We start from the raw sequence: 23,586 nt of genomic DNA, 5'->3' as shown, positions 1-23,586 counted from the left end.
GTGGAGAAAGAAGACAGCAGTGGGTTCTCATGTCCTTGCTTTACTGTAGTTGCCAGCCCTGGAGGGCTCTTCCTACCAATTAGACACTTTTACTGTACACTTGGTAAATAGTGGCCTCACAAGTACAGTTCTCACAGGAGCCTTCTGCCTTGCCCCCCTTGAGGAATTTGGGGGATTGCCCTGGCTTGGCTGCAAAACATTGCTGATCCCCATGACTTCCCATCTCTTTAGAGCCAGCCTGAGTGCTCTTCAGAGTGAGTCTGCTGACCTCCAGGACCTCGTCAAGGTGGGGTTGGACTTTTCTGTTCTTTTGGTTTGAGGACCTTGGTCTTGATGGTCTGGGGACCTCCTTAAGTGTACAAAATCCTGAGTATCTTTCTTAGAGAGACAAGAGTTTACATGCCAGTGGGAATCCTGGTACTAGAGGGGAATAGCTTTCTGTATGTGTCCAACATGTGGCCTTCGGACCACCTGTGTCCTAAGAGAGCTGTGAATGTGGCCCAGCATATTTGTATCATATTGTGGTACCAAGAGGCTGGACACCTCCTAGAGAACACATTGGTTCTACGCCTGGAGCCATGGTAGAGTCACTCTCAAACCTGAGCCAAGCCACCCAACTGGGACCACAGAGCTTAGGGGTCAGGCTCAAGGAAAGGATCCTTATGAACCACATGCTCTGTCATGTCTTGATGGTCGTTGTTTCTGGCTACTCTACAGTAGGGTTCAGATGAGTTCTTTACATCAAGAATGATTTGAAAGGCCATGCCTGTGGGTTTCCTGGGATACTTCAGGAGGTCAGGAAATGGCCTCACAAAGGTGTTCCTATGTCATTCTTTTATGATATCTTTTCCATAATGTTTTTATTGATTGAAAATTTCACATTATAAACCAGGAGCACTCACTTCCCAGATCTTCCAGGTCTGCCCCGCCACCTTTGGCACCTCCCTCATGCCCTAAAGAAGAATAAGGAGAAGGAGGAAGAGGAGGAAGAGAAAGAGGAAGGGGGAGGGGGAGGGGCAGGGGCAAGGGCAGGGAAAGGGAGGGGAGGAGGGAAGGAGAGAGAGAGAGAGAGAGAGAGAGAGAGAGAGAGAGAGAGAGAGAGAACCAAGAACCAACCAGTTTGTCAGTTTGTGTTGTCCTCGAGAGCATGGTCAAACTCCTGGTGGCAGCCCATTAAAGAAAACTGAGTCTGAGTCCTTCTCCATCCACATCCCCACAAGAAGCCATTAATTGAGAGCTACACTCAGCCTCCTTATCACAGCTTTAAGAGTTCTCTTTGTGACTCATGCTACCCCCAAAGATGATGGTGGTCTATGCAGATGTTTGTGGTCTGTGCTGCCATAGAGGGCCATGTGGATGTGAATGGCCTGCCCTGCCTCGAGGAGTTTAACAGACTTTTAGAGAGGGCCTGGAATAAGTCTCAGTCTTTACAACTGCTTCTTGGAAAACTAAGGAAGAGTAATCAAGTTAATGAGTAGAAAACAGAGTGAGGAAGTAGAGGGTAACAACTTCTTATATTTTTGGTTGTGAGCCTTTAACGGCTGAGCCATCTCTCCAGCCCAACAACTTCTAAGTTAAGGCCATTATCTCACAGCTGGATTTCCCCGCTGTAAGATACTATCAGTTTTATTTTTTTTTTATTTTTTTTTAAAGATTTATTTCTTATATATAAGTACACTGTAGCTGTCCTCAGACACCAGAAGAGGGCATCAGATCCCATTACAGATGGTTGTGAGCCACCATGTGGTTGCTGGGAATTGAACTCAGGACCTCTGGAAGAGCAGTCAGTGCTCTTAACCACTGAGCCATCTCTCCAGCCCTCAGTTTTATTTTTAACCCACTACTGCAAGTGGCAGAGACACCCCAAATTTTTCAACCTGAATGACTCATTTAAGAGATAGAAAACGGGGCTGGAGAGACGGCTCAGCAGTTAAGAGCACTGACTGCTCTTCCAGAGGTCCTGAGTTCAATTCCCAGCAACCACATGGTGGCTCACAACCATCTGTAATAAAATCTAATGCCCTCTGCAATTGTGTCTGAATACAGTGACAGTATAAATATAAATAAATAAAAATAAATAAATAATTTTTTTAGAAAAAGAGATAGAAAACCGAGGCTCAGAGAGACTGGGTGTCTGCCTGAGATCTCACAGAGCCTCAGGGACACAAAGAGTTCTGTCATCTTCCTTCTGTGTTCTTGCTCTCACTAACAGAAAAGTCTAAAGGTATTTTAGTTATTAACTAATTCCCTTGGTTTAATTCACTGAGAAGTAAGTAGATCAGGGCTCACCACATCCTCAGAACATTACAAGGGGATTTCAGTAGTTTTAATGAGTGAGGTTTTGTTCCTTTATTTTACCATACATTCGTCATCTGCTCTTTACTGACCTTATGCTGGGCTTCTAGCTTAGAGCTATGAGTAATAGCAAGTAGATATGATTTGAGTCCTCAAGAGCAATGAGAGAGAGAAAGAGAGAGAGAGAAAGGAGAAAGACAAGAAAGATAATAGATAGGTGGATGGATGGATGGATGGATACACAAATAACACCTTTGTTATGCCTCATCTAGGAGATAAGTTGGTTTTAGCATCAATACCTCCTGCTCCAACACTGTTTGGGAGCACTGGTCTTTGGGCTTTAAAAGTCTGTAAGAACAGAAGCCCAGCAGGCAGGATATCTTCTCTGCTCTATTTCAAACCAGAGCTGATGGTTGACGGCTGATTCCGTGGGACCTGAACATTCTGTCTTGCTGACTGATAGAGGAATCTAAGCCAAGATTAGACTCTAACATTTGTTCTCTCTGTCTCTCTGTCTCCCCTCCTCCCCCTCCCAGGAGCACAGAATACCAATTATAAGTTATATGGTCCTTATTAATCAGACAAGGAAATTAACACCTAGACAAATTTAACCACCTGAGTTATGAATCCAGGTGACTAGTGAACTTTCAACCCATTTAAACGTTTCATTGGTTTAGGAGCCAGTACACAGGAAGAGGTTTCCTTAAGAAAGACTTCATCTGAGATGCTGCTGGTCCTATGATAAGATATCTTGGAAAGAAGTCAAGTTGGCTGCGATCTCACTTTGCCACAGACTTTGAGTGAGTCACGCTCTTATGGACGATTCCGAGTGACTGGAAGTCAAACCAGATTGTCCCCGGTGCCAGTTGCTCCTTCTGACAAAAGACGGAGCCAGGTGGTAGACAGGCCTGTGATGCACCAGTCCCGGCCACGGGAACCCCCAGGGAACCCTGAGAAGTATTCAAAGGCTGTGGCCCCACCCCAAGATGTTTTGGGTTAAGCATGGAATTACTGTTCTCCCTTCAAAGCCCCAGGATAAAAGCTGTTCATGAATGCCCCAATGCCCTGAACGGCCTCGTGCCTTTGATGCTGGGAGGACCCTCTGTGACTACGAGTAGCACAGGACTTGCCTGGTCTCACAACCCAGGGTTTCTGAAATGGGCGAGAAGTCAAAGTCTGCTCTCTCATCTTCCCTCGTGAGCATGTACTTCTTGGTGTACTTTCAGTCCTCTTCATAATTCTCAAAAAATACAAAAGCACTTTCTCTTATGTGGACGGGGCTACAGCCTGTCTGGTGGGGCACGGTGAGTCTCCCCCATTACCCCCATGCGCCCCCACTCCCTCACACCCTCCCCACATCTAGAGCTCTGTCATCTGAGACCTCAGCCTGTGCTCTGTCAACTCCACCCCTGGAGAAGTTTGAGTCTACTGTGGGCTTCAAGCCAGCTCTCCACATCAGTACTTGTCTGTCTTCCCATGTGAGGTTCCGAAGGCCCCCAATATCAAGGGGCTCCCAAACGGGGAGGGGGGACTGAAGAAGTGCAAAGCAGCCCCCAGACTGCAGTTACAGACTGTCTAAAGAGGGAAATGGGGTTCTTATCTCCTGGCCTCAGGACAGACTGATCCACCTAGAACCACGGAAATCATGAAGTGTTTTGGGTTTGCTCTCCGTTGTCTTGGAAACTCGCTGTGTATTCTTCCGGCAGCGGCGTGACTCGTGACCTGCTATCCTAGGACTGGGCTCTTGTTTAGTTCCCTTTGACTCCTGTCTCAACAGAAACATTGCTGTGGTCAAGAATTTTCAAGATGATTTGAAAATGTCCGGAGTACAAAGCCGCAGGCCTCCCGCTGGGCTGGATTTTTTGGAGGGGCGTGCCCAAGGCTGAGTAAACCTGGGTACGCACCCATATGGGCGATCAGTTACAGAAGGTAAGCAACAGCCATAAGCAGGGTTCTGCGGGCTGAAGTGGGAGTCCATCCAGTATCAGTCCGAGCCCCATAGCTAACCACTTCTTTATGTTTGTCTCTGGGAAAGAGGAAGAGGACACTGAGAGCTAGCTGAGGCTGGGTAGCTTGTAGGGTAGAGCTGACTCTGAAGCCTCAGAGGTAACCTCTGGAGGGCTGAGTGGTTGGTATTTGCCTGGACAGCTTCTTAATGAGCTCCTTCAGGCCCCCAGCCTTCCTTTCATACACTCAGAAACACTTGATATTCAGTAGAGTAACCCAGTGGAGATGAGTCTTTTCATTGTCTGCCTAAGTGGATGAGCGAGAGCCCCCAAGGTTTATTTAGACCAGAGGAAAAAGAGCTCAAGAATGTGGCCTGATCTAAAATGTACAGGGGAGAATAAGGGCAGCTTCTGCTAGGTCTTTGGAGAGGCAGTGGTGAACGTTAGTGTGAGCGTGTGGCTCTGTAAGAGGCCTGGTTATCCCTCCCGCTCCAACAAGAATATAATTCTAATACAGGATGAAGAACAATGGCAAACGAGTCTGTTGAGCAGTGGCCAGGGAGTTGGTAGGCTGTGTGCAGTTAGGGAAAACATTGTTTACTTCCCCTCAGTAGTGTGTGTGTGTGTGTGTGTGTGTGTGTGTGTGTGTGTGTGTGTGTGTGTGTGTTTGCAGAGGAGGCTGTTTTACCTTGTATTTGAGTAAATTACCTAGAAAACAACCAAACGTAGTCTCTCAAATCCCAAGTCTAAATTGAGTTATCCTACTGATCACCCGGGCCTGTCCCTGACTCCTAAGACCAATGGTGGCATTGGCTTCGACCCCCATAAAATAATCCAATTATGAAACAAACTGCCAAGGATGAGAGTCGCTCCCTATGGCCTAACTGGGAAGCAAATGGGAACAGGTGGCTCAATGTGGAGCCAGATTCTACCTCAAAAGAGGGCCCAGGGTTTCCCTCTGGTGCAGAGGGAGATTTGCGCTGAAGACGGCCCATAGGGATGTTGCTGTAAGGGAAGTGTTGTACCTGAGGATGAGCTGCTCAGCCTGGTCCTGTGGAAGAGGGATCAGGTGAGGACCCTGCCCCAGTGTGGGACTGTCAATCACGGTCCAAGAATGGAGTCCTGTGAGGAGAATCCTAAGTGCCTGTGAGAAAATGCAAAGAAAACAAGACAAGAGTCTCGAGACCTCAGTTTTTTTCTTTCTTTTCAAAACACATGAAATTGTTCTTGAAATTGCTTTCACTCCCCTCCCAGTGGTAGCAGGTAGGAGTGAGTTTACTTCTGATTACTCATTACCACTGGCTAGTGTGATTTGTTCTTATGCCTCTATGGGATTGAACTCAAGACCTCTGGTAGAGCAGCCAGTGCTCTTTTTTTTTTTTTTTTTGGTTCTTTTTTTTCGGAGCTGGGGACCGAACCCAGGGCCTTGTGCTTCCTAGGTAAGCGCTCTACCACTGAGCTAAATCCCCAGCCCCGTGCAGCCAGTGCTCTTAACCGATGAGCCATCTCTCCAGCCCCCTCATGTGACTCTCCTTAACCCTCAGAGTATAAACTGGCTGATGCTCTGAATAAAGTTGGCCATTGCATATGACCTTGGTCTGCCTCATGTATGGGTTCTGTTCTCCCCGGGAGGACATGGTACTATCTTAGAGATGGCTGTTCTAATTTGTGCTCAACTCCCTGCAGCCCAAGGCTGTATGCAGTTGAAGGACCGCTTTATGAGGGACAGAAGATAGTCTGCTGTGTAGGTGAAAATCTTTGCCAGCTAAACATGAGCAGGGGCAAAAGTAAAATAATTAAAATCACTGTGTCACCTGGAGAGGCACTTTCCAGGGTTTCTTGGGGGAATTCCCGACTCCAAGAGCTAGGGCTGGCCCACAATAAATCCCTGTTGAATGGATCGTTCAAACAATAACAATGTTAATAATGAGTCAACCTCATTGCTGTAGTAAACAGCTGGACACTCCCAGACTTTGAACATGTGCAATGTGTGACTTTGAAAGCTGCAGGGGAAAGTTACCTGTCATTAATAAAGAAAAGCACAGGGGCTGGAGAGATGGCTCCATAGGTCCTGAGTTCAATTCCCAGCAACCACATGGTGGCTCACAACCATCTGTAATGAGATCTGATGCTGTCCTCTGGTGTGTCTGAAGACAGTAACAGTGCTCCCACATACATAAAATAAATAAATAATTCTTTAAAAAAAAATAAAGAAAAGCATGGCTTTTGTCACTGAAGAAGAGAGTAGTGACCTTTTCATTTTGACTCAGGTCTGCTCAACTTGCTAGGAAGCAGAGACCATTAGGAAAGCTATACTTTTCAAAACTCATATTGTAGTGCTTTTTAATTAGTTTTTTAATGTGGTTACATGTGAGTATAGTGCTGTATTTTACAGTTTTCTTTGGGTTTGTGGAAGGCAAGGCAGTTTCAGCATTCCCATTTTACAGATGGGGATGTTGAGGCTGAATGTACCCCTCAAGTAGCCAAAACTGAGACAGAAATGACTCAAGATTTTTGTGCCTTTCTAGTAGCCCAAGCTGGGGGGGAGTTGAGTCATCAAAGTGTGTAATTTTCTTTTTGTTCCACCAAATGAGAGGTGGCACTCAATCTGGTCTGCGTGGAAATGCTATTGTAAGCCAGATGCAGGCTCTGAATGACTATGCAATTACCAGGACAAGGGTATAATTTGGAAAGTGCAGCCTGGGTGGGCTTTACTTATGATAAACTCTGCTATTATCAGACAAGATCATGTGTTTGAACCAAATGAAGGTGGTTCTTGTCCCACACACTCGTCTGGCCCAGGTAGGCTACGTACAGCCTTCGTTTCTTGAAGGTGCCCAGTAGAATTCTGTGTCTAGGGTCATATCTGCGAATTCAGAGCAAAACCCAGTGAAACCCAGGTACGGCAACCCTGATAAAGACCTGCTTAACTCCATCACCCAGGTTCTGGGCAGTGTTCCAGTCCCTGTGTGAAGCCCAGGCTGAACTTTCCCTCTATTTGGAATACCAGAGCCAAATACCAGTCTTGACTGATGGGCTGAGCTGTGGTTCAGAACAGAAAAGCCAGCTGCAGCCTGGGGATGGATGGTTACGTCACTTCTGGTGTTCACCAAAGCCCACTGGGGTCTTTTGGATCAGTTACCTCAGCTAGAGACCTGGGGCCGTGGGGTGAGAGCTGCTGCTGGCCACTCTGCTCCTGGGCTCCTGCACAGTGGGTTGCACTGCTCTGCTCCTTGTCTTCACGCCAGCAGGTGAGGTAAATGGTTTTACTCATATTTCACAGAGGGAAACATAGAGGTGAAGGGATTTGATGTCTCGTGAAAAGAGAAAGAGAAAGAAGCGGACCTTAAACGGCCTCCTATCACAGCTAACCTGTATGTGCTACCATATCCAGTCATCCTCAGAGAAGCAACCCAGGCCATGCAATGAACCAAGGCCACACCCTGAGTTTGATAAAACCAGGGTTGCTGTGCCACACTTTTGCCTACAGCGCCAAACATCCATCCCCCTGTGGATAAAATGCATGACTGCTACCCATACCCTTGGAACTGATCTTCCTTGAAGATAGTTATGAAGACACTAGACCATAGAATTATTCATGCTTGCTTACGGCATCCAATCTAAGCAGACCCAGCCTGGTGCCCAGTCAACCCTAACTCTTGTTCCAAGACTGCTTGGTACTCTCTTGCTGAGATACCTCTGGTTCTCCCTCTCCCCTCTCCCCTCTCCCCTCTCCCCTCTCCCCTGTCTCTCCTTCTCCCCCCTCTCCAATAAATAAATACTTAATCAGGTAGACCATTGTTTAAGGCCCCAAAGTTGGTGATGGGTTCATTCCTAGGAATCGCCTTTCTCTGACCCCAGAGCCTGCATATTGGGACTTTCCATCTAGGCGGGTGAAGCATTCTAAGCACCGTAACGTACTCTAGTCACCACAGTGTGCTCCCCACTAAGGTTAAAGCTCTGATAGCCACTCCTGGTGGCCCTGATGGTGGTAGTACACTCTGAACCCTCCCATGAGCTCTTAAGTCATCCCCGCCAGAGGATCTTCCTACGAGCTGACCATTCGAAAGAAGGGATAATAAAATCAAACACCTCTCACTGTCGTGTGCTCGCACCCTCTGGATAAGCCAGTATGTTAGGTAACGCCCACAGCCTGTAAAGTGACCGTCCTATCCACTTCTGGTGTTCTACTCTGTCGGGCACATGAGCCTGCCGTGTGCTCCATTGGCGAAGACAGCTGAGACCCCTTTCCCAGCATTGTTCCTTGTTCTTGATAATGCCTTTAGACAGTGTCCCTCAGCCCGGTAAGCTGGAGGTTAAAGGAGACTGCTAGCTGTGATAACAGATACCCCGGGGCCCTGCAGCCTGTGCACCTGAGGGCTTTAGATGCAGATTTGACATAGCTCCCATCCACAGGCATCCAGTACGGATGCCAGGGAATCATTCTGCCTGTGCAGCTGCTAAGATAGCAACAATTCCTGTGGGCGCCCAGCATCAGTGCCACTTATGAAACATCGTGCTGTGCCAAGGACATTTTTATACTTATTTAATCCTCACTTAAAAACACTCTAAAGAATGGGGGATGTAGCTTAATTGGTAGACTTTTTGCCTAGCATGCACAAAGCTTTGGCTTTGATCCTCAGTGTGTATAAAACTGGGCGTAGTGTTTCACATTTCTAGTCCCAGGTTTTGGGAGGTAGAAGCAGGAGGGACAGAAGTTCAAGGTCATCTTTGGTTACATAGTGACTTAGAGGCCACCCTGTGTTCTGTGACAGTGATTCCCTCTCAACAACTAACCAACCAACAACTAAACAAACAGCCAAACAACCAATGAATAACATTGTAAGGTAAATAATGGTGTTGTTATTTTATAAATGGAAATCCAACAAGTTTGATACTAATCTCAGCTGATACCGTTTATAATTTATAAGCTACCAGGATTGAGCTCAGTCTCCCACTCTACTGAATCTCTCTCTCCAGCTCTGAACGTTGCTCATTCCATCTGCACTAAATGACCACATAGGTGTGGTGGCTACACTGTGCCATGGCCCCTACCAAGACCAGAAGAACTTCTGGGTCTGGTTGGAGTCACTACTGCCAACAGCCTTTCTAAGGACAGCTGCCTAAGGCTAGCTCTTTCTTAGGGACAACAAACAGCCATTGATTGGGGGAGATATATTGATGGGAGAGGCATAAAAGCCTAGCTTTGCCTTAACTGAGGACCATGATGAAGGCCCATGCCTGTTTCCAGTTCTCTATGGGGTCAGCTAGACCCCATGATGGTGCCATAGCCCAGGAGCTCCCTCTGGCAATCCTACCCACCCTGACCCTGTGATAGTCATCTTAGGAATCCTCAGGGTCTCTTTAGGAATCTTCCTGTATTCTGTTCTCTCTCGAAGTCTGCTTTCTTGGGGAACCCCTCCCATAACAAGAATATTTTGCAAGATGAGGTCTGGGAGAGATGAGCTTTGAAGATTTGCTCACTGGCTTCTGTACAAAACTGCAAACCCTGCAGACACTCCTGTCCTCAGGAGGAAGGACAGGCATTCTTATGTTCTTGGCCTCAACCGGCATGGGCTGGAAGCAGGTCTGTGACGTCCACCATCTTACCTGACAGAAAGAATTTCTCTGTCACAAAAGTTAAGCTGAATCTATCTATCTATCTATCTATCTATCTATCTATCTATCTATCTATCTATCTATCTATCTATCATCTATTCATATACTACTCATTATATTTTTTTCCTCAGGCTGGGGGTCTGTCTGGCCAGCAGTCAGACTTTATGTTTAAGGAAGTAAATAACATTGGCACGCATAGTTTAACCTTCAAAGCACAATAAATCATTTACATACGTATGTATGTGGACATACATGCATGCAGACCTGCAGGTTACAGACCCACCTGACCATGCCCTCACACACAGAAATGTCAGCCAAAGATATTGTGAAAAGAAATGGGCTTTGGAAATTAACTAATGTGAAAAGAAAAAGGCTTTAGAAATTAGTTACGTTCTTGTAGTGTTGGGCAGCCTGTGGCTGTGACCTTAGGGTATAGGAGGCCGTTCTAATCATCTTGTGGGACTATGACTTGTGGGTAACAGTAGTTGAAGACTTTGGACCTCTCCTGCTGCCATGCCAACTTCTCAAGAGTTAGTATTCTTATCATATATTTATAGTATTATAAATATTAATATTTAATATTAGTCTGTACATTTTCCAACTCTGTGTCTATGGTCTTCTAGATCAACTTCAATTGCTCTCTTGACACCCCATCAGAAATTTTTTCTGCCATCTGGGTGGTCCACTCTCTAGTACTCAGGCTCCGGAGGCTTTCTGACTACTCGTGGCCTTCTTGTCTTGATTCTTGTTTTCTGGAAGATCTCTCTTTCTGGAGGGTATCTCCATTCTCTTGACTAGACTTGAGGCTCACCTTTCTAGCTGGCTACAACTCTGTTAACTTTGTACACTCTTCCATGAAAACTGCAGCCCAAGGGTCTTCTTTAGACCCATGGTGAGGGCTCTGAGGGAATGAGGAAGGATTAGGTGTTGTATCCTGAAGGTGTCCAGTTGGATGAGGGACCAGCTTGCCTTCCTGATGTGATTTATAGAGCCACAGCTCTCTATAAGAACCAGAAGCTTCCTTCAATTCTTTATCGAGAATCCTCCAAAAATATCAAACAACTTTATCCAGCTACTTTGGGGGTCAGAAGTAGCATTTTTCACTCGTGAGTATAAATCAAGACAACTTCTGTTTCTTTTTATGGAAAGTAATAACTCAAAAGGGAGTGGCGAGAGGACGGGGCACTTTTCTGACCAGGCTTGGTTCTCTGGGAACTGCATAACTGGCCTCGATCCCAAAAAGGAGTAGGAAACTATTTTTCATATTTGAGTTCAGATCAGTTTTTAGGAAGAATGAATTATGGTCCATTTGCCTGTAAGTTTACATCTGTGCATGCGTGCGTGCGTGCGTGCGTGTGTGCGTGTGTGTGTGTGTGTGTGCTTGTGCATGTGCGTGTTGGGGGGGGGGTCTTGGAATTCAATTGTTTCTGTCCTCTGCTGCTTCAGCGAAACTCTGAACCACAACACCCCTGCTGCCTGTTTCCTTCTGAGGATGCCTCCGGCCAGGGCGGGTGTCTGGGGACCCTAGAGTTGCTAATTCTTTTTTTTTTTTTTTTTTTTTTTTGTTCTCCCCCCCCCACCCCCCCCCGAGCTGGGGACCGAACCCAGGGCCTTGTGCTTCCTAGGTAAGCGCTCTACCACTGAGCTAAATCCCCAGCCCCTAGAGTTGCTAATTCTTTTCTTGTTCAGTGTTTCTCTTGTTTTCCCTTCCTAAGAAGCCCAGAGTTTCCACTGCCTGCAATGCCTCTCCTCTTGGCATTTTCTCCTGAGAACACCCACTAGCCTGCGGTGGGAGGACTTTAAATCAGCATGCATTTCACAGCTGAAGAGTCAGAGTGCAGAGAGAGAGAGAGAGAGAGAGAGAGAGAGAGAGAGAGAGAGAGAGAGAGAGAGAGAGAGAGAGAGGGAGAGAGGGAGAGAGGGAGAGAGGGAGGGGAGGAAGGGAGAGAGGGAGGAAGGAAGGGAGGGAGGGAGGGAGGGAGAGAACAAATGAGCGAGAGTACTTCCTAAGCCTTACCGAAAGTGGCTATTTCAGCCTCTGACCATGGAGACCTAGACCATAAAGGAGAGAGACTTGATCAGGCTCCTGTGGACTTAGCGCAGGATGAGGAAGAACTCGGAATTTCTGCCTCTGCTGGTCCCACGGAGCCTGTGAAGATGGACCATTAAAGGCATACAGGGAGAGAGAAGATGTGGAGTTATCCTGATCTCCCCATAATCCCCTGGGGTTTGTCCTGAGGCCAGCAGCTGAGGAAGCCTTCCAAGGGTCAGACCCCATGGCTCCGTAGAGGTGTAGGTGCCCTCATGATCCTATGAGAGCCTTGACAGTCTAGATGAGGTCAAGGATGGGGCTCTCCTGTGGGGTTATTGTCCTCATTAAAAGAGGCAGTCTGTCGCAGTGGGAACAGAGTCCTCACGTAACCTGATCTGGCACCCCCACCTTTCTAAAAAGCTGTGGCTTCCATTGTTTGAACTGCAGAATATGTGGCTGGAGAGATTGGTTGAGTTCGATTCCCAGCACCCACATGGTGCTCACAGCAGTCCGTAACCAAGAGCTCTGATAATCTTCTGATCTCTAAGGCACTGGGCCTGTGGTGCACATACATACACGTAGGCAGAACACCCACCACATAAAAGAAAATATTTACACCACACAGTCTGTGATCTTTTATTCTAGACCTAACCTCGATTGTGTTCCTATCACCTTGGTTCCAGGGAAGATTTACAGTGGGGACCACAGGGGTCCAGCCATAGCCATATGGGGCATGGGGAGAAGGAGTCAGTGCGGGGCAGATCACATGGGGCTAGCTCAGGCATGGGAAGGCTAGGTGTGGGGCTAATGCAGATAGAAGGAGTCAGAATGTGACCAGACCCTGTCTGGTTGCCCTCCCTGGCTCGCTTCCCTCCTTCTACTTTGGTTGGCTGGGACAGGTAATTTCCTCAGACAACCTTCCTGGGAGGACACAGTGATTTCTGGCCCAGACGTGTAGTTTAGCACTCTTGTGTAATTAAGCTGGGCTGTGGAGGGCCTGGCACTCAGCTCTGTCTGTGGTAAGGCTGCCCAGGTCTGTCATACAGCTGCCTGGCCTCCCTCAGTGTTCCTTTCTCCCCTCCTCACCCTCCTCAGGAGAGTATATTTGCCTGTTTTACTCCCAAGGAGCTGCGCTATGGGGGAGAAACATTCATTAAGTGCATAGAGGGGCCAAATCCTCCTCAGGTCCTTTGCCTGGGGTCTTCTTCCCCAGCCTAGGACTCTTCTCCTAGCCACCTGAATTTCTGCTGAGGAAACCTCACAGTTTAAGGACTCATGTCAAGGCTTCCCACATGGACCACAGCAGATGGCATTGGATCATTTGCTTTGTCTCCAGTGTGCAGTGATGGAAAGAAGCACTTTCTGCCAAGGTCCCCTGAGGATGGGGTGCATGTACGGGGGTGGTACCCCACCCCCCACATATGATGTACTTGTATGTGTATATGTATGTGTATGTATATGCATGTGCCTGGCATTGATGTCAGCTGTCTTCAGCTGTCACTTAATGTCTGGATTGGAGGCAAGTCCCCTCGCTGAATCTGGAGAGGTTACTAATCCTGCAGGACTAGCTGACCAGCAAGCCCCAGAGATCCTCCTGTCTTCCCTCCTGCAGCACTGGAATTATGTGCACATGGGACCACACCTGGCTTTTTACATAAGTACTGGGAATCTGAAAAAAGTTCTTAATGATTGTGCAAGCCACCACTTTACCAACTGAACCATCTTCTCAGCTCAGAGTCGACCCCCGCCCCCCCGCCCTCTGTTTTTCAAGACAGGGTTTCTTTATGTAGCCCTGGTTGTCCTGGAATTCACTCTGTAGACCAGGCTGGCCTTGAGCTTAGAGACCCACCTGCCTCTGCCTCCTGAGTGCTGGGGTTAAAGGTGTGCACCACCACCATCCCACTTGGAGTCTTCTCTTTAAGGGACTCTGCACCAAGTGATCTCCTACTTCTAGTCTGTGGCCTCGTGGGACAGTTGAAAGAGGGGTGACTAGGAAAGGGGACAGAGAGCAGAAAGAGAAAGAGGAGCCACGTTGTATGGAGTACAGACGACAGCACTGGAGAAGAAACACGTCCAAAGCAGGGCTCAGAACACCCGCATCCAGGTTCTGAGTTTCTGATATGACAATTTGCAAAGCCGCCCTGTTTTCTTATACTTTTTAGGAAAAGACATTTGAGTATTTACTTAGCTGGGTAGGGGCTACACGGCTCACAGGGTACAGCATCTCTCCTGGCTCTGATTCTGACCCTGTGTGGACTCAGGCTTCCCCATATGCGCCTACTTTTTCTCTTGTTGGCTGCTGCTGGGACTATACCCAAAGGGGCTGTCTGCAGCCTGGCAGAAGGCAGTAGCTTGACCAGATCCAAAAGTCTGGGCCCCTAAGCTGCACGAGATGCGTTGAAAGATTTGGCTGTGTTTAAAAATGCTTGACACATGTTTTTATAGGCGCATATCCCAAGTCGCCCATATTAGAGCTTGTCTCTCAGAAGCCCACTCAAACTATTCCTCAAAGCCAGTGTCTATAGAACAGGAGATAAAGGCTTGGAAGGGGGACTCGGGCTTTCTGCCTGTTTGCACATCAGAGTGCAATTTCCTTGGTCCAGGCAGGATGCAGGCTTGCATCTACTAAGCCTGGAGTATTTTGTAGTGATAGATGCTCCTCTGAGCCACAGGGTACCTCTTGAGTGTCTGGCCTGTCTATTTCCAGGCACGTGAGAGAGAGAGACAGAGCACTCCCAGCCCAGTGTTTACAAATGCATCTCACAGCTGGACTCTGCTTGCCAAAGATCTCAGTCTGTCATGGAATATCTAGGTCTAAAATTGTCATGGATTCCGCAGACCCAGGCTCCCAGTCCTAAATGTGGGTTATAATTGCCGTCCCTTCCAGTCTCTGACAGCTTTCAAAATGTTTCCGCTAAAATGTAAACATGGCAGCTTGGTCCGGGAAGGACCCCAGGGCAGTTTGGAAAGAACTCTCCGTCAGTTCTGCTACATGCAGCTGGTCTTGTAGCCTGTGGTTTCAGGTGAACCTAAGGGTTGCCCACGCGCTCCCAGAGTGGATTCCTCACGGTAGCAGGGCAACAGAGCTTTGAATGCTCTCATGTGGGCTTCTGCTCCTCCCAACTCTTCCCCCCTCCTGCCCCTCCCGCTCCAAGGCCACGCCTGGGTCACACTGCAACATTGTTTACTACTTTCTCTGGAGACAAAACTTTCTGGCCAGAGGGGACCCAGTTATTCTGTCCCTTTCTCTTTACAGAATCATTCCCCAATCTGTTAAAGGGTAAAAAAAAAAAAAAAAAAAAAAAAAAGTCACCACCAGGATCTTTAATAAATGGACTTTAATCAAGGGAATTATCAACGTGATTCATCCTCCCTCGGGGCAGATATGCAATTTATCTTTCAGCAAAGGACTCGGTGTCTTAATGCACAAGGCCTTGGAACAATGGCCATTAATCCCTTCTGTCCCCATGAGAAGGAAGAAGCATTTGATGTTAGTGCCTGGGGCTCTGACCCCATTAGGAGTTCTCCACTGGATTGCCCATAATGCTGACATCTTAACTAAAATGGGGCAGGAGAAGAGTGGCACACAGTGCTCCAGGGGCAAGGCTGAACTGGGCCATAGTGACCCCTCCTGCTTATGGGGACAGCCCTGGCTGCTAGGCTCAAGAGTGGCGGGTGCTCAAACCTTCACTATTTTTCTTACTTGTTCCTTTGCCTTTGGGTTCCAGCCCAGATCAGGGTGTGGGTGGGGTGACGGGGTGGGAGTGGGGGTGATGGGGGCTGGTGGGGGTGATGGTGAGGTGGTAGAGTAGTAGAGTAGTGAGTGGGGTGGTAGGGTGGGGGTTGAATGGGATGGTGGGTGGTGGAGGGGGTGGTGGGGTGGGAGTGGTGGCACATTCTCCTACTGAACAAAGGCGTTAAGGTGGGGGCTGTTCCAATTCCTGCCTTACTCACTCAAGTATGCACCTGGCCCTATGGTACCTACTGTTAGGGAATACAATGCAGCAGCAGGCAGGGGTACCTGGTGGGCCCATGTCAAAGTGCCCCCTGAGAGATCACACCATTCCACAGACCTGGGATAAAGAAGGTTAAAGAAGGTTGATTGGGGAAAGGGGAGGAGGGATTGATGGCCTGGAGAAGGGGTAGAGACAGACAGACGGGAGCAGAGCCATGAGAGCAGAGAAGGGACAGAAAGGAGAGAAAGGGAGAGAGACAGGTAGGCTGGGAACACATGGAAACAGAGAGAGAGAGAGAGAGAGACAGAGACAGAGAGACAGAGACAGAGAGAGACAGAGAGACAGAGAGAAAGAGAGAGACAGAGACAGAGGGGGGACACAGAGAGACAGAGACAGAGAGACAGAGACAGAGAGAAGACAGAGACAGAGAGACAGACAGAGAGAGGAGAGAGAGGCAGATAGCAAGCAATCTTTTTTTACCCTACCTGGAATGCTACCCACACCTGATAGCAGGTGATGGCAGCAGATGATGATGTAAGCTGACACTAGGTCCCTGGGAAGAGCCTAGCAGCATCCTGTAAGCTAATACCTACTGACCTACAAAATTACAGAATCAGGGGCTAGAACTGGGCTTAGATTGTGGATTTGAGTCTACCTTTTTGTGTTCTTTCCACGGGGAAATGATTATATTCTCCTTTTTTTAGCTCAGTGAGGAAGAAGGACTGATTTTCCCCTACTCTAGATTCTCACAGCTGAAGCCCCTTACCTGGTCAGGCCTGGCAAACCAGAACTCAGGCTTTGCCACCAACCCATGGCAGTACCCCCACCCCCATACCCCACAGCTCAACCCCTGTTCTGCCTTGGATCCTGTTTGCCACAGATCCAGAGCCCAGGGGCCTGGAATGGCTGCCACAACACTGTTAAGAGCTGACTTACTCCCAGAAGTACAGAACCTCTTAGAAGAAAACATTAGAAACCAAAGCACTTGCAAACTTCGTGCATTTTCAGAACCAGAGAACTAGAGAGAAGTCTAATCTCAAGTTGGGAAAGAATTTGTAGCAATCCACTTTTTCCCCCCAATGAAGTATCCTCACACGTATCTGTTTTATCCCCTTCAATCTTGGTCTCCATGCATATAAGCATGCCCTAGGGAGAAACATTCCCAGGAACTCTCCTGCCATTGCTGGATCCTTGGGAGAACCACACTCATCAAAGCAAGAAAGGCTGAGTGGCAAGAAATCTGACAGGTCTGTCACATTTATGGGTTGAGGCAGTGGGCTGTCCCTATGTTTTTCTCAGTGGCCTCTTTCCCCTTTACTAATGAGTCCCAAAAAAATTCTTTCTTTCTTTTAAAAATGTGTGTGTGTGTGTGTGTGTGTGTGTGTGTGTGTGTGTGTTTGCGCATGAGTGTGCACACCTGCAATTTTGCCTGCATGTACGTCTGTGCCCTATGTGTTTTACTGGTGCCCTAGGAAGCCAAAGGGACAAGTCCCCTGGAACTAGAATTGTGGATGGTCGTGAACTATCCTCTGGATACTGCAAACCAAACCTCAGTCATCTGCAAAAGCAACAGCAAGTGCTCTCAACCCATAAACGATCTCTCCCACCAATTTCTTACATCCAGATCCAAACAACCTGACACTCAGGAACTGCAGGGAGGTTTCAACCTTAGAGAGATGCCCAACTGCACAGATTTTGCCCAAAAAGGAAAAAAAAAACTTGCAAAGTCAAGGGCTCCTTGCTTGGCAAAGCAGGGCATCCCAGCTTGTCCTAGGGGTTTCTGGTTTGTGTTTCAGACCTGTGGGGTGGCGCTTCTCCAAAACAGATGCGCTCAGCTCCTTGAGCATCTGTGAGTTCATGCTCCCTGTAACTCAAGTTGGCTTCCTCCAAACTCCTTGTCCCTACCTCACTAGGTGAAGTCCATCCTGGGACATGCTGTCTCTGACCTAATGGCTCTCAAACCTCCATGTAAATCCGGATAGGCCAATGCAGTTGCACAAACAGTGCTAGGCTCTACCAGTTGTTATCGGCTGAAGGTACCCCCTCCCCAAATTCCTGTGTTGACATCTTAAACCCCAATATGATGTTATTACCAAGTAGGGCCTTCGATGGGGTCACAAAGGCAGAGCCCGCTGAATAAAATTAGTACCCTTATGAACTTGCCCATGGAAAGCTCTCTCACCCTTTCTAAGTCAGCCATTACAGCCCTGAGGACTGTCTGCACCCAAACCAACTGTGTAATGCTCCCTGTAACTCGAGACACCCCACGTCTAGAGCTGGGAACAGTGAGGGCCAAGCTTCTGTTGTTTACCAGCTGTGCAGGTGGTGTCAGGGTGCTGCTACAGGGACTCTGGCGACCAACAACTGCTCTGTGCATTCTGCTAGGTATCTCTAGGAGCTTGCTAGCCCAGGCTATGCACGATCACAGAGGCACATTGCTCTGCTGAGCTCCACAATCAAGCCCTATGCTCAAACCTCCGTGTCAAGCTGGGCTGGCTTGAGGACTGGCTTTGACCCATTCATGAACTACGAGCCACCTTTAGCCTCACCCAGGGATGTTTATTGAGTACATGGGGACCCGGAGCAGGAAAAATGCCTCTTCATCACCAATGGAAACTCTGTAACTTTCAGGGAGATGCCTGGGTAGCTCACACTGCCCCCACCCTGCAGGCAACAGGACCAGTGCTGGCTCCCAGGTATGGTAGAACTGGGAGTAGATCTTATCTTCCTCTGAGAACTCTAAGGATGGGACCTCATGTGTGTAGGGTGTCCTGATTGTTACTCTAAAGAACAGACTGACATGCTTGTACCCACCGTCGAATTTACGAGTGGCTTCTCCTGCTTCACATAGACCGATCCTGATTCCTGGTAAGGATTGTGCTGTTACTGGTTTCACAAACAGACAGGAGAGCTCCTGTGTGGCTGCATTGTAGATGGCAGGGCCTTGGCTTCCTGGAGGTGGGGTTGGGGGTGGGGGGGTGTCTTTTCAGCCAGGCACCAAGCATTTCTGCCAGAAATGGCTGCAGCACATTTCCAAGCGCCACATCTTGAATCACAAGCGTGTGGACTCACGGCGGTCCACACCATGAGCGGTTTATCCATCACTCATCCCTGCTGGGCTCCAGATTTCAGAGGGACTGGGCAAGCACTCTCCTGATGGGCACAGTTGGAACCTCTCATCAACTTGAACAATTCTGGTCATTGGGACAGAGACCACCAGGCCCAGCCTGAGGATTCATGCCCTCTGTTCTAGGAGGAAGCTAAGCCTGATGCCTATCTGTGAGGCCTGTTTTATCCTCCTCCAACACCCAGCCCCATCTCCTGCTTCTTTTCTTTTCCGTCTACAAAGCATTTACACTTTACAAACGATTAACCACACAGGAAAAATGACAGCCTAGCATAATGAACTCCACACATCCATCCCCTAGGGTTAACAGCTACTCACATCCTGCATCTTCCCTTTCTCTTCATTTGCCGTTTGTTTGCTTTTTTTTTTTTAACTAAACATTTTATTATTTTGTGTGCATATGTGAGTCCGTGTGAAAAAGGTCTACATCCATGTGTGCGCCCATGATGTGGAGGTCAAAGGACAACTTCAAGTGTTATTCTTCAGCCATCATTCACCTTTGATTTGTTTTTGTTTTTGTTTTTGTTTTTTTAAAGATTTTATTATGTATAAATATACTGTAGCTGTCTTCAGACATACCAGAAGAGGGCATCAGCTCTCATTACAGATGGTTGTGAGCCACCATGTGGTTGCTGGGATTTGAACTCAGGACCTCTGGAAGAGCAGTCAGTGCTCTTAACCGCTGAGCCGTCTCTCCAGCCCCTTTTTTTTTTTTTTTTTCCGGAGCTGGGGACCGAACCCAGGGCCTTGCGCTTCCTAGGCAAGCGCTCTACCACTGAGCTAAATCCCCAACCCCCCATCATTCACCTTTGAAAATGCTTTTAGATGAATTAGCCTGGAACTCATCAAGCAGACTAGGATGGCCCACAATCCCCATTGTGGTGGTTTGAGTAAGAATGGCTCCCTTAGATTTGAATACCTGGTCACTACAGAGTAGCACAATTTGAAAGGATTAGGGGGTGTGGCCTTGTTAGAGGAAGTGAGTCACTGGAGGTAGGCTTTGAGGTTTCAAGGGGCCAAACCGGGCCCACTGTCACTCTCTTTCTGCTACCTGCAGATCCGGATGTGGACCTCTTAATTACTTCTCCAGCACCATGTCTGCCTGGACACTGCCATGCTTCCCACCATGATGATCATGGACTGAACCTCTGACACTGTAAGCCAGCCCCAAATAAATGCTTTCTTTTCTAAGGGTTGTCATAGTCATGGTGTCTCTTCACAGCAGTAGAAGACACCCATGGATCCATCTGTGCCAGCCTCCTAGCTGGGATTGTAAGCACAGACTACTTAGTTCAGGGAGGGGTTGTTTAGTTGCTTGCTTTGGTTTTTAGCATAGGATTTAGCTTATACCCTTATGCGCGAAAGGCAAGCACGTCACCCCTGAGCTATCCATCTCCCTGGCTCATATCTAAGCATTTTAAAGAAATTGACTGTTGTATATTTTACCCTAAACATTCTAGTATGCATCTATAAAAGGTAAGAGGTGTTATCGTCATAAACATAATCTTGTCACATCCATCAAACTGATTGTTTATACCCAGAGTGTAAACAGTGGGCTTGGGATTTGGACAGCCCGCCACCTGCACCTCAGACTCCAGAGTCTGTGTTCTCAAATCCTGCTGTGTATGAGCAGCTAAGCCCTAAGACTACAGTGCTCTTAACTGGGTCAGTCTTCTGTTCTAGATCAGAGCTCAGAGGTGCATTCTGGTGCTCACCGGAGCAAGGACACCCTGCAGTCCCTGACCTCTAGTCTGCTGTCTGTGACCCACTGCGCTGGGTCAACACAATAACTCATGGCTGTGGTTATGAAAAGCCACAGCCAAGTTCCGCTTCAGCAGGGGCTGTGCTACAAGTAAGTGTGGGCTGAAGTTACAGAATGTGCTGGTGGGTAGAGGACTTGGTTCTTTTTTTCTACCATGTAAGTCCTGGGGACTGAACTCAGGTCATCAGCCTAGGACCACTAGACCATGTTTCTGGCCTCTGGCCTTGAACTTCTGATGGTTCTGAGCCACCATACTGACTCTGTGCTCTGTCTCTGTCTCTGTCTCTCTTTCCCCCTCATTAGGATGCAATTTCCAGCAGGTATGACAGAAAGGGGTCCCCATTCTCTTGTGATTTGGCACCCAGTGTGGGTCTGACCTGCTCTTTTTTGTCTTCCAGGGCTGGCCTGCTACCAGGCAACAGGATGAGAATGGGGTTACAAGCACCGCTCTCAAGACACCATGAAAGCCTGGTGGTGTTATTTAATATCTTTAATCCCAGCCTTAGGAAGGCAGAGGCAGGTAGATCTACAGACCCAGTTCTGGGCCTACACTGAGAAGAAACCTTGGCTCCAAAAAAAGCGGGGGTTGGGGGGCTGGAAAAATGGTTCAGCAGTTCTGCTTTCCAGAGGCCCTGGGTTCAAATCCTACCACCCACATGTCAGCTCACGACCCTCTATAACTCCAAGAACTGACACTTTCACATAGGTGTACATGCAGGCAAAATACCAATGCACGTAAGATAAAGGTTAACAAACAAACAAACAAACAAACAAACAAACAAACCAAAACAGAAAAGATACTGTGAAACTCTGGGAAGGCCTAGGCGGTAGCCGGCTGAGGAGCAGGCTGTAGCCAGGTAGCTCTGTGACTTTGCTGGAAGCACATCAAATACTTGGCACTCGGCCTTTCCCTCCCCCTGGGGACCAGACCTGGAGGGTCAGAATGTATGCTATGGCTGTGAAACGTGAAATAGTGCCTGTCACTTGCTGCACAGGGACACCGATGCACCGAGAACACTTCTCCTATTGGGAGGTGCATGGCCTTTAACGCTGGTGGAAATCTGGCCAGTGGATGGGCATCTAGGGCAGAACAGTGTGTCTGAGGTGGCAGGACACATGGAGCAGCTCCCTTCTACACTCCATCTGTGGGCGGGGCAGGAGGGATGGGGGAGGGGAGGCTCCTGGGGACATCCTGAGCCAGGCCTGGCACAGCTGCAAAGGCAGCAGCTGTAGAGCTCCAGGGTGGGTCTGCGGTGGCTTCTCCTTCCTTGGGCTGAACAGGCATCCTTCTGCTCTCCCCCAGCCAAAGCACGAGCCGTGTTGGGCAGGGACTATAGCACTCAGTCCTCCCCATAGAGAGGCTTGACCAGGTGGAGAGGGAAGTGTGGCTTAGGATGTGAAGAAAAACGGAGACAAAGGTGCTGAGGTGTCTTGATGTTTGCAGGGAAGGAAAGGAGACCGTGGTCACTACTTTGATGTATTTTGTGTTATGTAACTTCAGCTGAACTCCTTCCTAAAGGAAGAGCCACTGGAATTTGGGTTCTGTAGGGAACGTGGCAGGTGAACCCTGGGGGAACTAGCGGCAGGTTCTGAGTCAGTTCGGGCAGGGACAGAGGGTGGAGCTTGCACACTGGAGGTTGGCCAGTGGGTAGCGCAACGGTGAAAAGGGTAAAATGAGATGGGGGAGAGCCCATGTGTGGGGAAGCTCACAAAATTTGGGCACAATGATATGTCTCCCACTGCCACTTCTCTACTGGGAGTTGGATGTGTTAAGTGGGTCCCACTGGGCTTGGGAACATGTAAGTTATGTTCCATCACAGTGACAAGGAATCAAGTGGAAATGTCCCTTGGATGTAAGGGGCAGGAAGTCATCTTGAAGGATCAGAGATGGTGGAGCATGCACAGCGTGAGCCCCTGCAGAGAGCCCCAGTAGCTGGGTGGGAGCCTCCCAGAGATCCACTACTGGAGTCAATCCAACATGGCCCACTAGGACCCTTTCTAAGCTCACCAGTCATGGATGCTTCCAAGACTGGTACAGGTTCAGGCGCCTGAGCCTTAGAGAGCTGAATACTTCTCCGTGTCTCTTGGCACCTTTCTCCTTGGGGCCCAACATCTGGTCTGTGTGGTTAGGCATCGGTGGGGTGGGGTAGGGAATAAAGGACAGACATATACTCCTCATCCTCCCCTGACAAGTAAACGGGCCTTCCCACGGCTGCAGAGAAGGAGTTTCTCATCTCCTTCCTCGTTACAAAGGCAAGACTCACCCTAAATCTCTAATGGCTGCTGGATTGAGCAGGCCTTCAGTGAGAAAGCTGAGGACAGAGCTTCAGTTATGATCCATCCTGGCATCTACAGATCAGGGTGGTGTAGGTACGTGTGTGTGTGTGTGTGTGTGTGTGTGTGTGTGTGTGTGTGTGTGTGTGTGCGTGTGCCAGGAGCACTCAGTTTGGTCTATCCACAGAGGAAAGTTGCAGAGGAGAAAGCCTGTGTCTCTGGAGTCAGGGTACTCTGAGCAGCAATCAGGAAGCGGGTGGGAGTGGGTGGGGTTAAGGGAAAATGGGTTCAGAGTTGTTTAAGATGCTTGTGTGCTAGTCTATTGGCAACTGCTCAGGAAAGAGAAATTTGGTAGTGGGAGTAGGGTCCCCACCACCTGCCTTTATACACCTACAACTGTATTTATTTATATGTGTGTTGCGGGTGTGGATTTCGGGCCATAGCATGTATGTAGAGCTCAGAGGACAAGTCTCTAGACTTGCTCTCATCTAGTTTGTTGATTCTCTGCCTTCTGAGCTGTGTACTTGAGGTTAAGAGGCCCATGAACTTCCAAATGATTCTCTTGTCTTCACCTC

At 48.4% G+C, this 23,586-nt stretch overlaps 1 long non-coding RNA gene across 6 annotated transcripts; it reads left to right on the top strand.

The window, feature by feature from the left end:
* The first annotated feature begins 1,879 nt into the window (after positions 1–1,879).
* On the top strand, positions 1,880–23,264 carry LOC120103508 (uncharacterized). 6 transcript variants are annotated; one of them, XR_005505792.2, is made up of 4 exons: positions 1,886–4,224; positions 16,989–17,095; positions 18,480–18,544; positions 20,033–23,264. It is a non-coding gene; the product is annotated as an uncharacterized LOC120103508 (long non-coding RNA). The 6 variants fall into 6 exon arrangements; XR_010052519.1 differs by having other exon boundaries at positions 1,880–4,224; positions 16,989–20,131; positions 20,659–23,264; XR_010052518.1 differs by having other exon boundaries at positions 1,880–4,224; positions 16,989–20,827; positions 21,136–23,264.
* Positions 23,265–23,586: the final 322 nt, after the last annotated feature.

Source organism: Rattus norvegicus, chromosome 6, assembly GCF_036323735.1.
Source record: "Rattus norvegicus strain BN/NHsdMcwi chromosome 6, GRCr8, whole genome shotgun sequence".
NCBI classification, from domain to species: domain Eukaryota; kingdom Metazoa; phylum Chordata; class Mammalia; order Rodentia; family Muridae; genus Rattus; species Rattus norvegicus.
The sequence above is the reverse complement of the archived record's forward strand: the minus strand, read 5'-3'. Positions and strand labels throughout refer to the sequence as shown.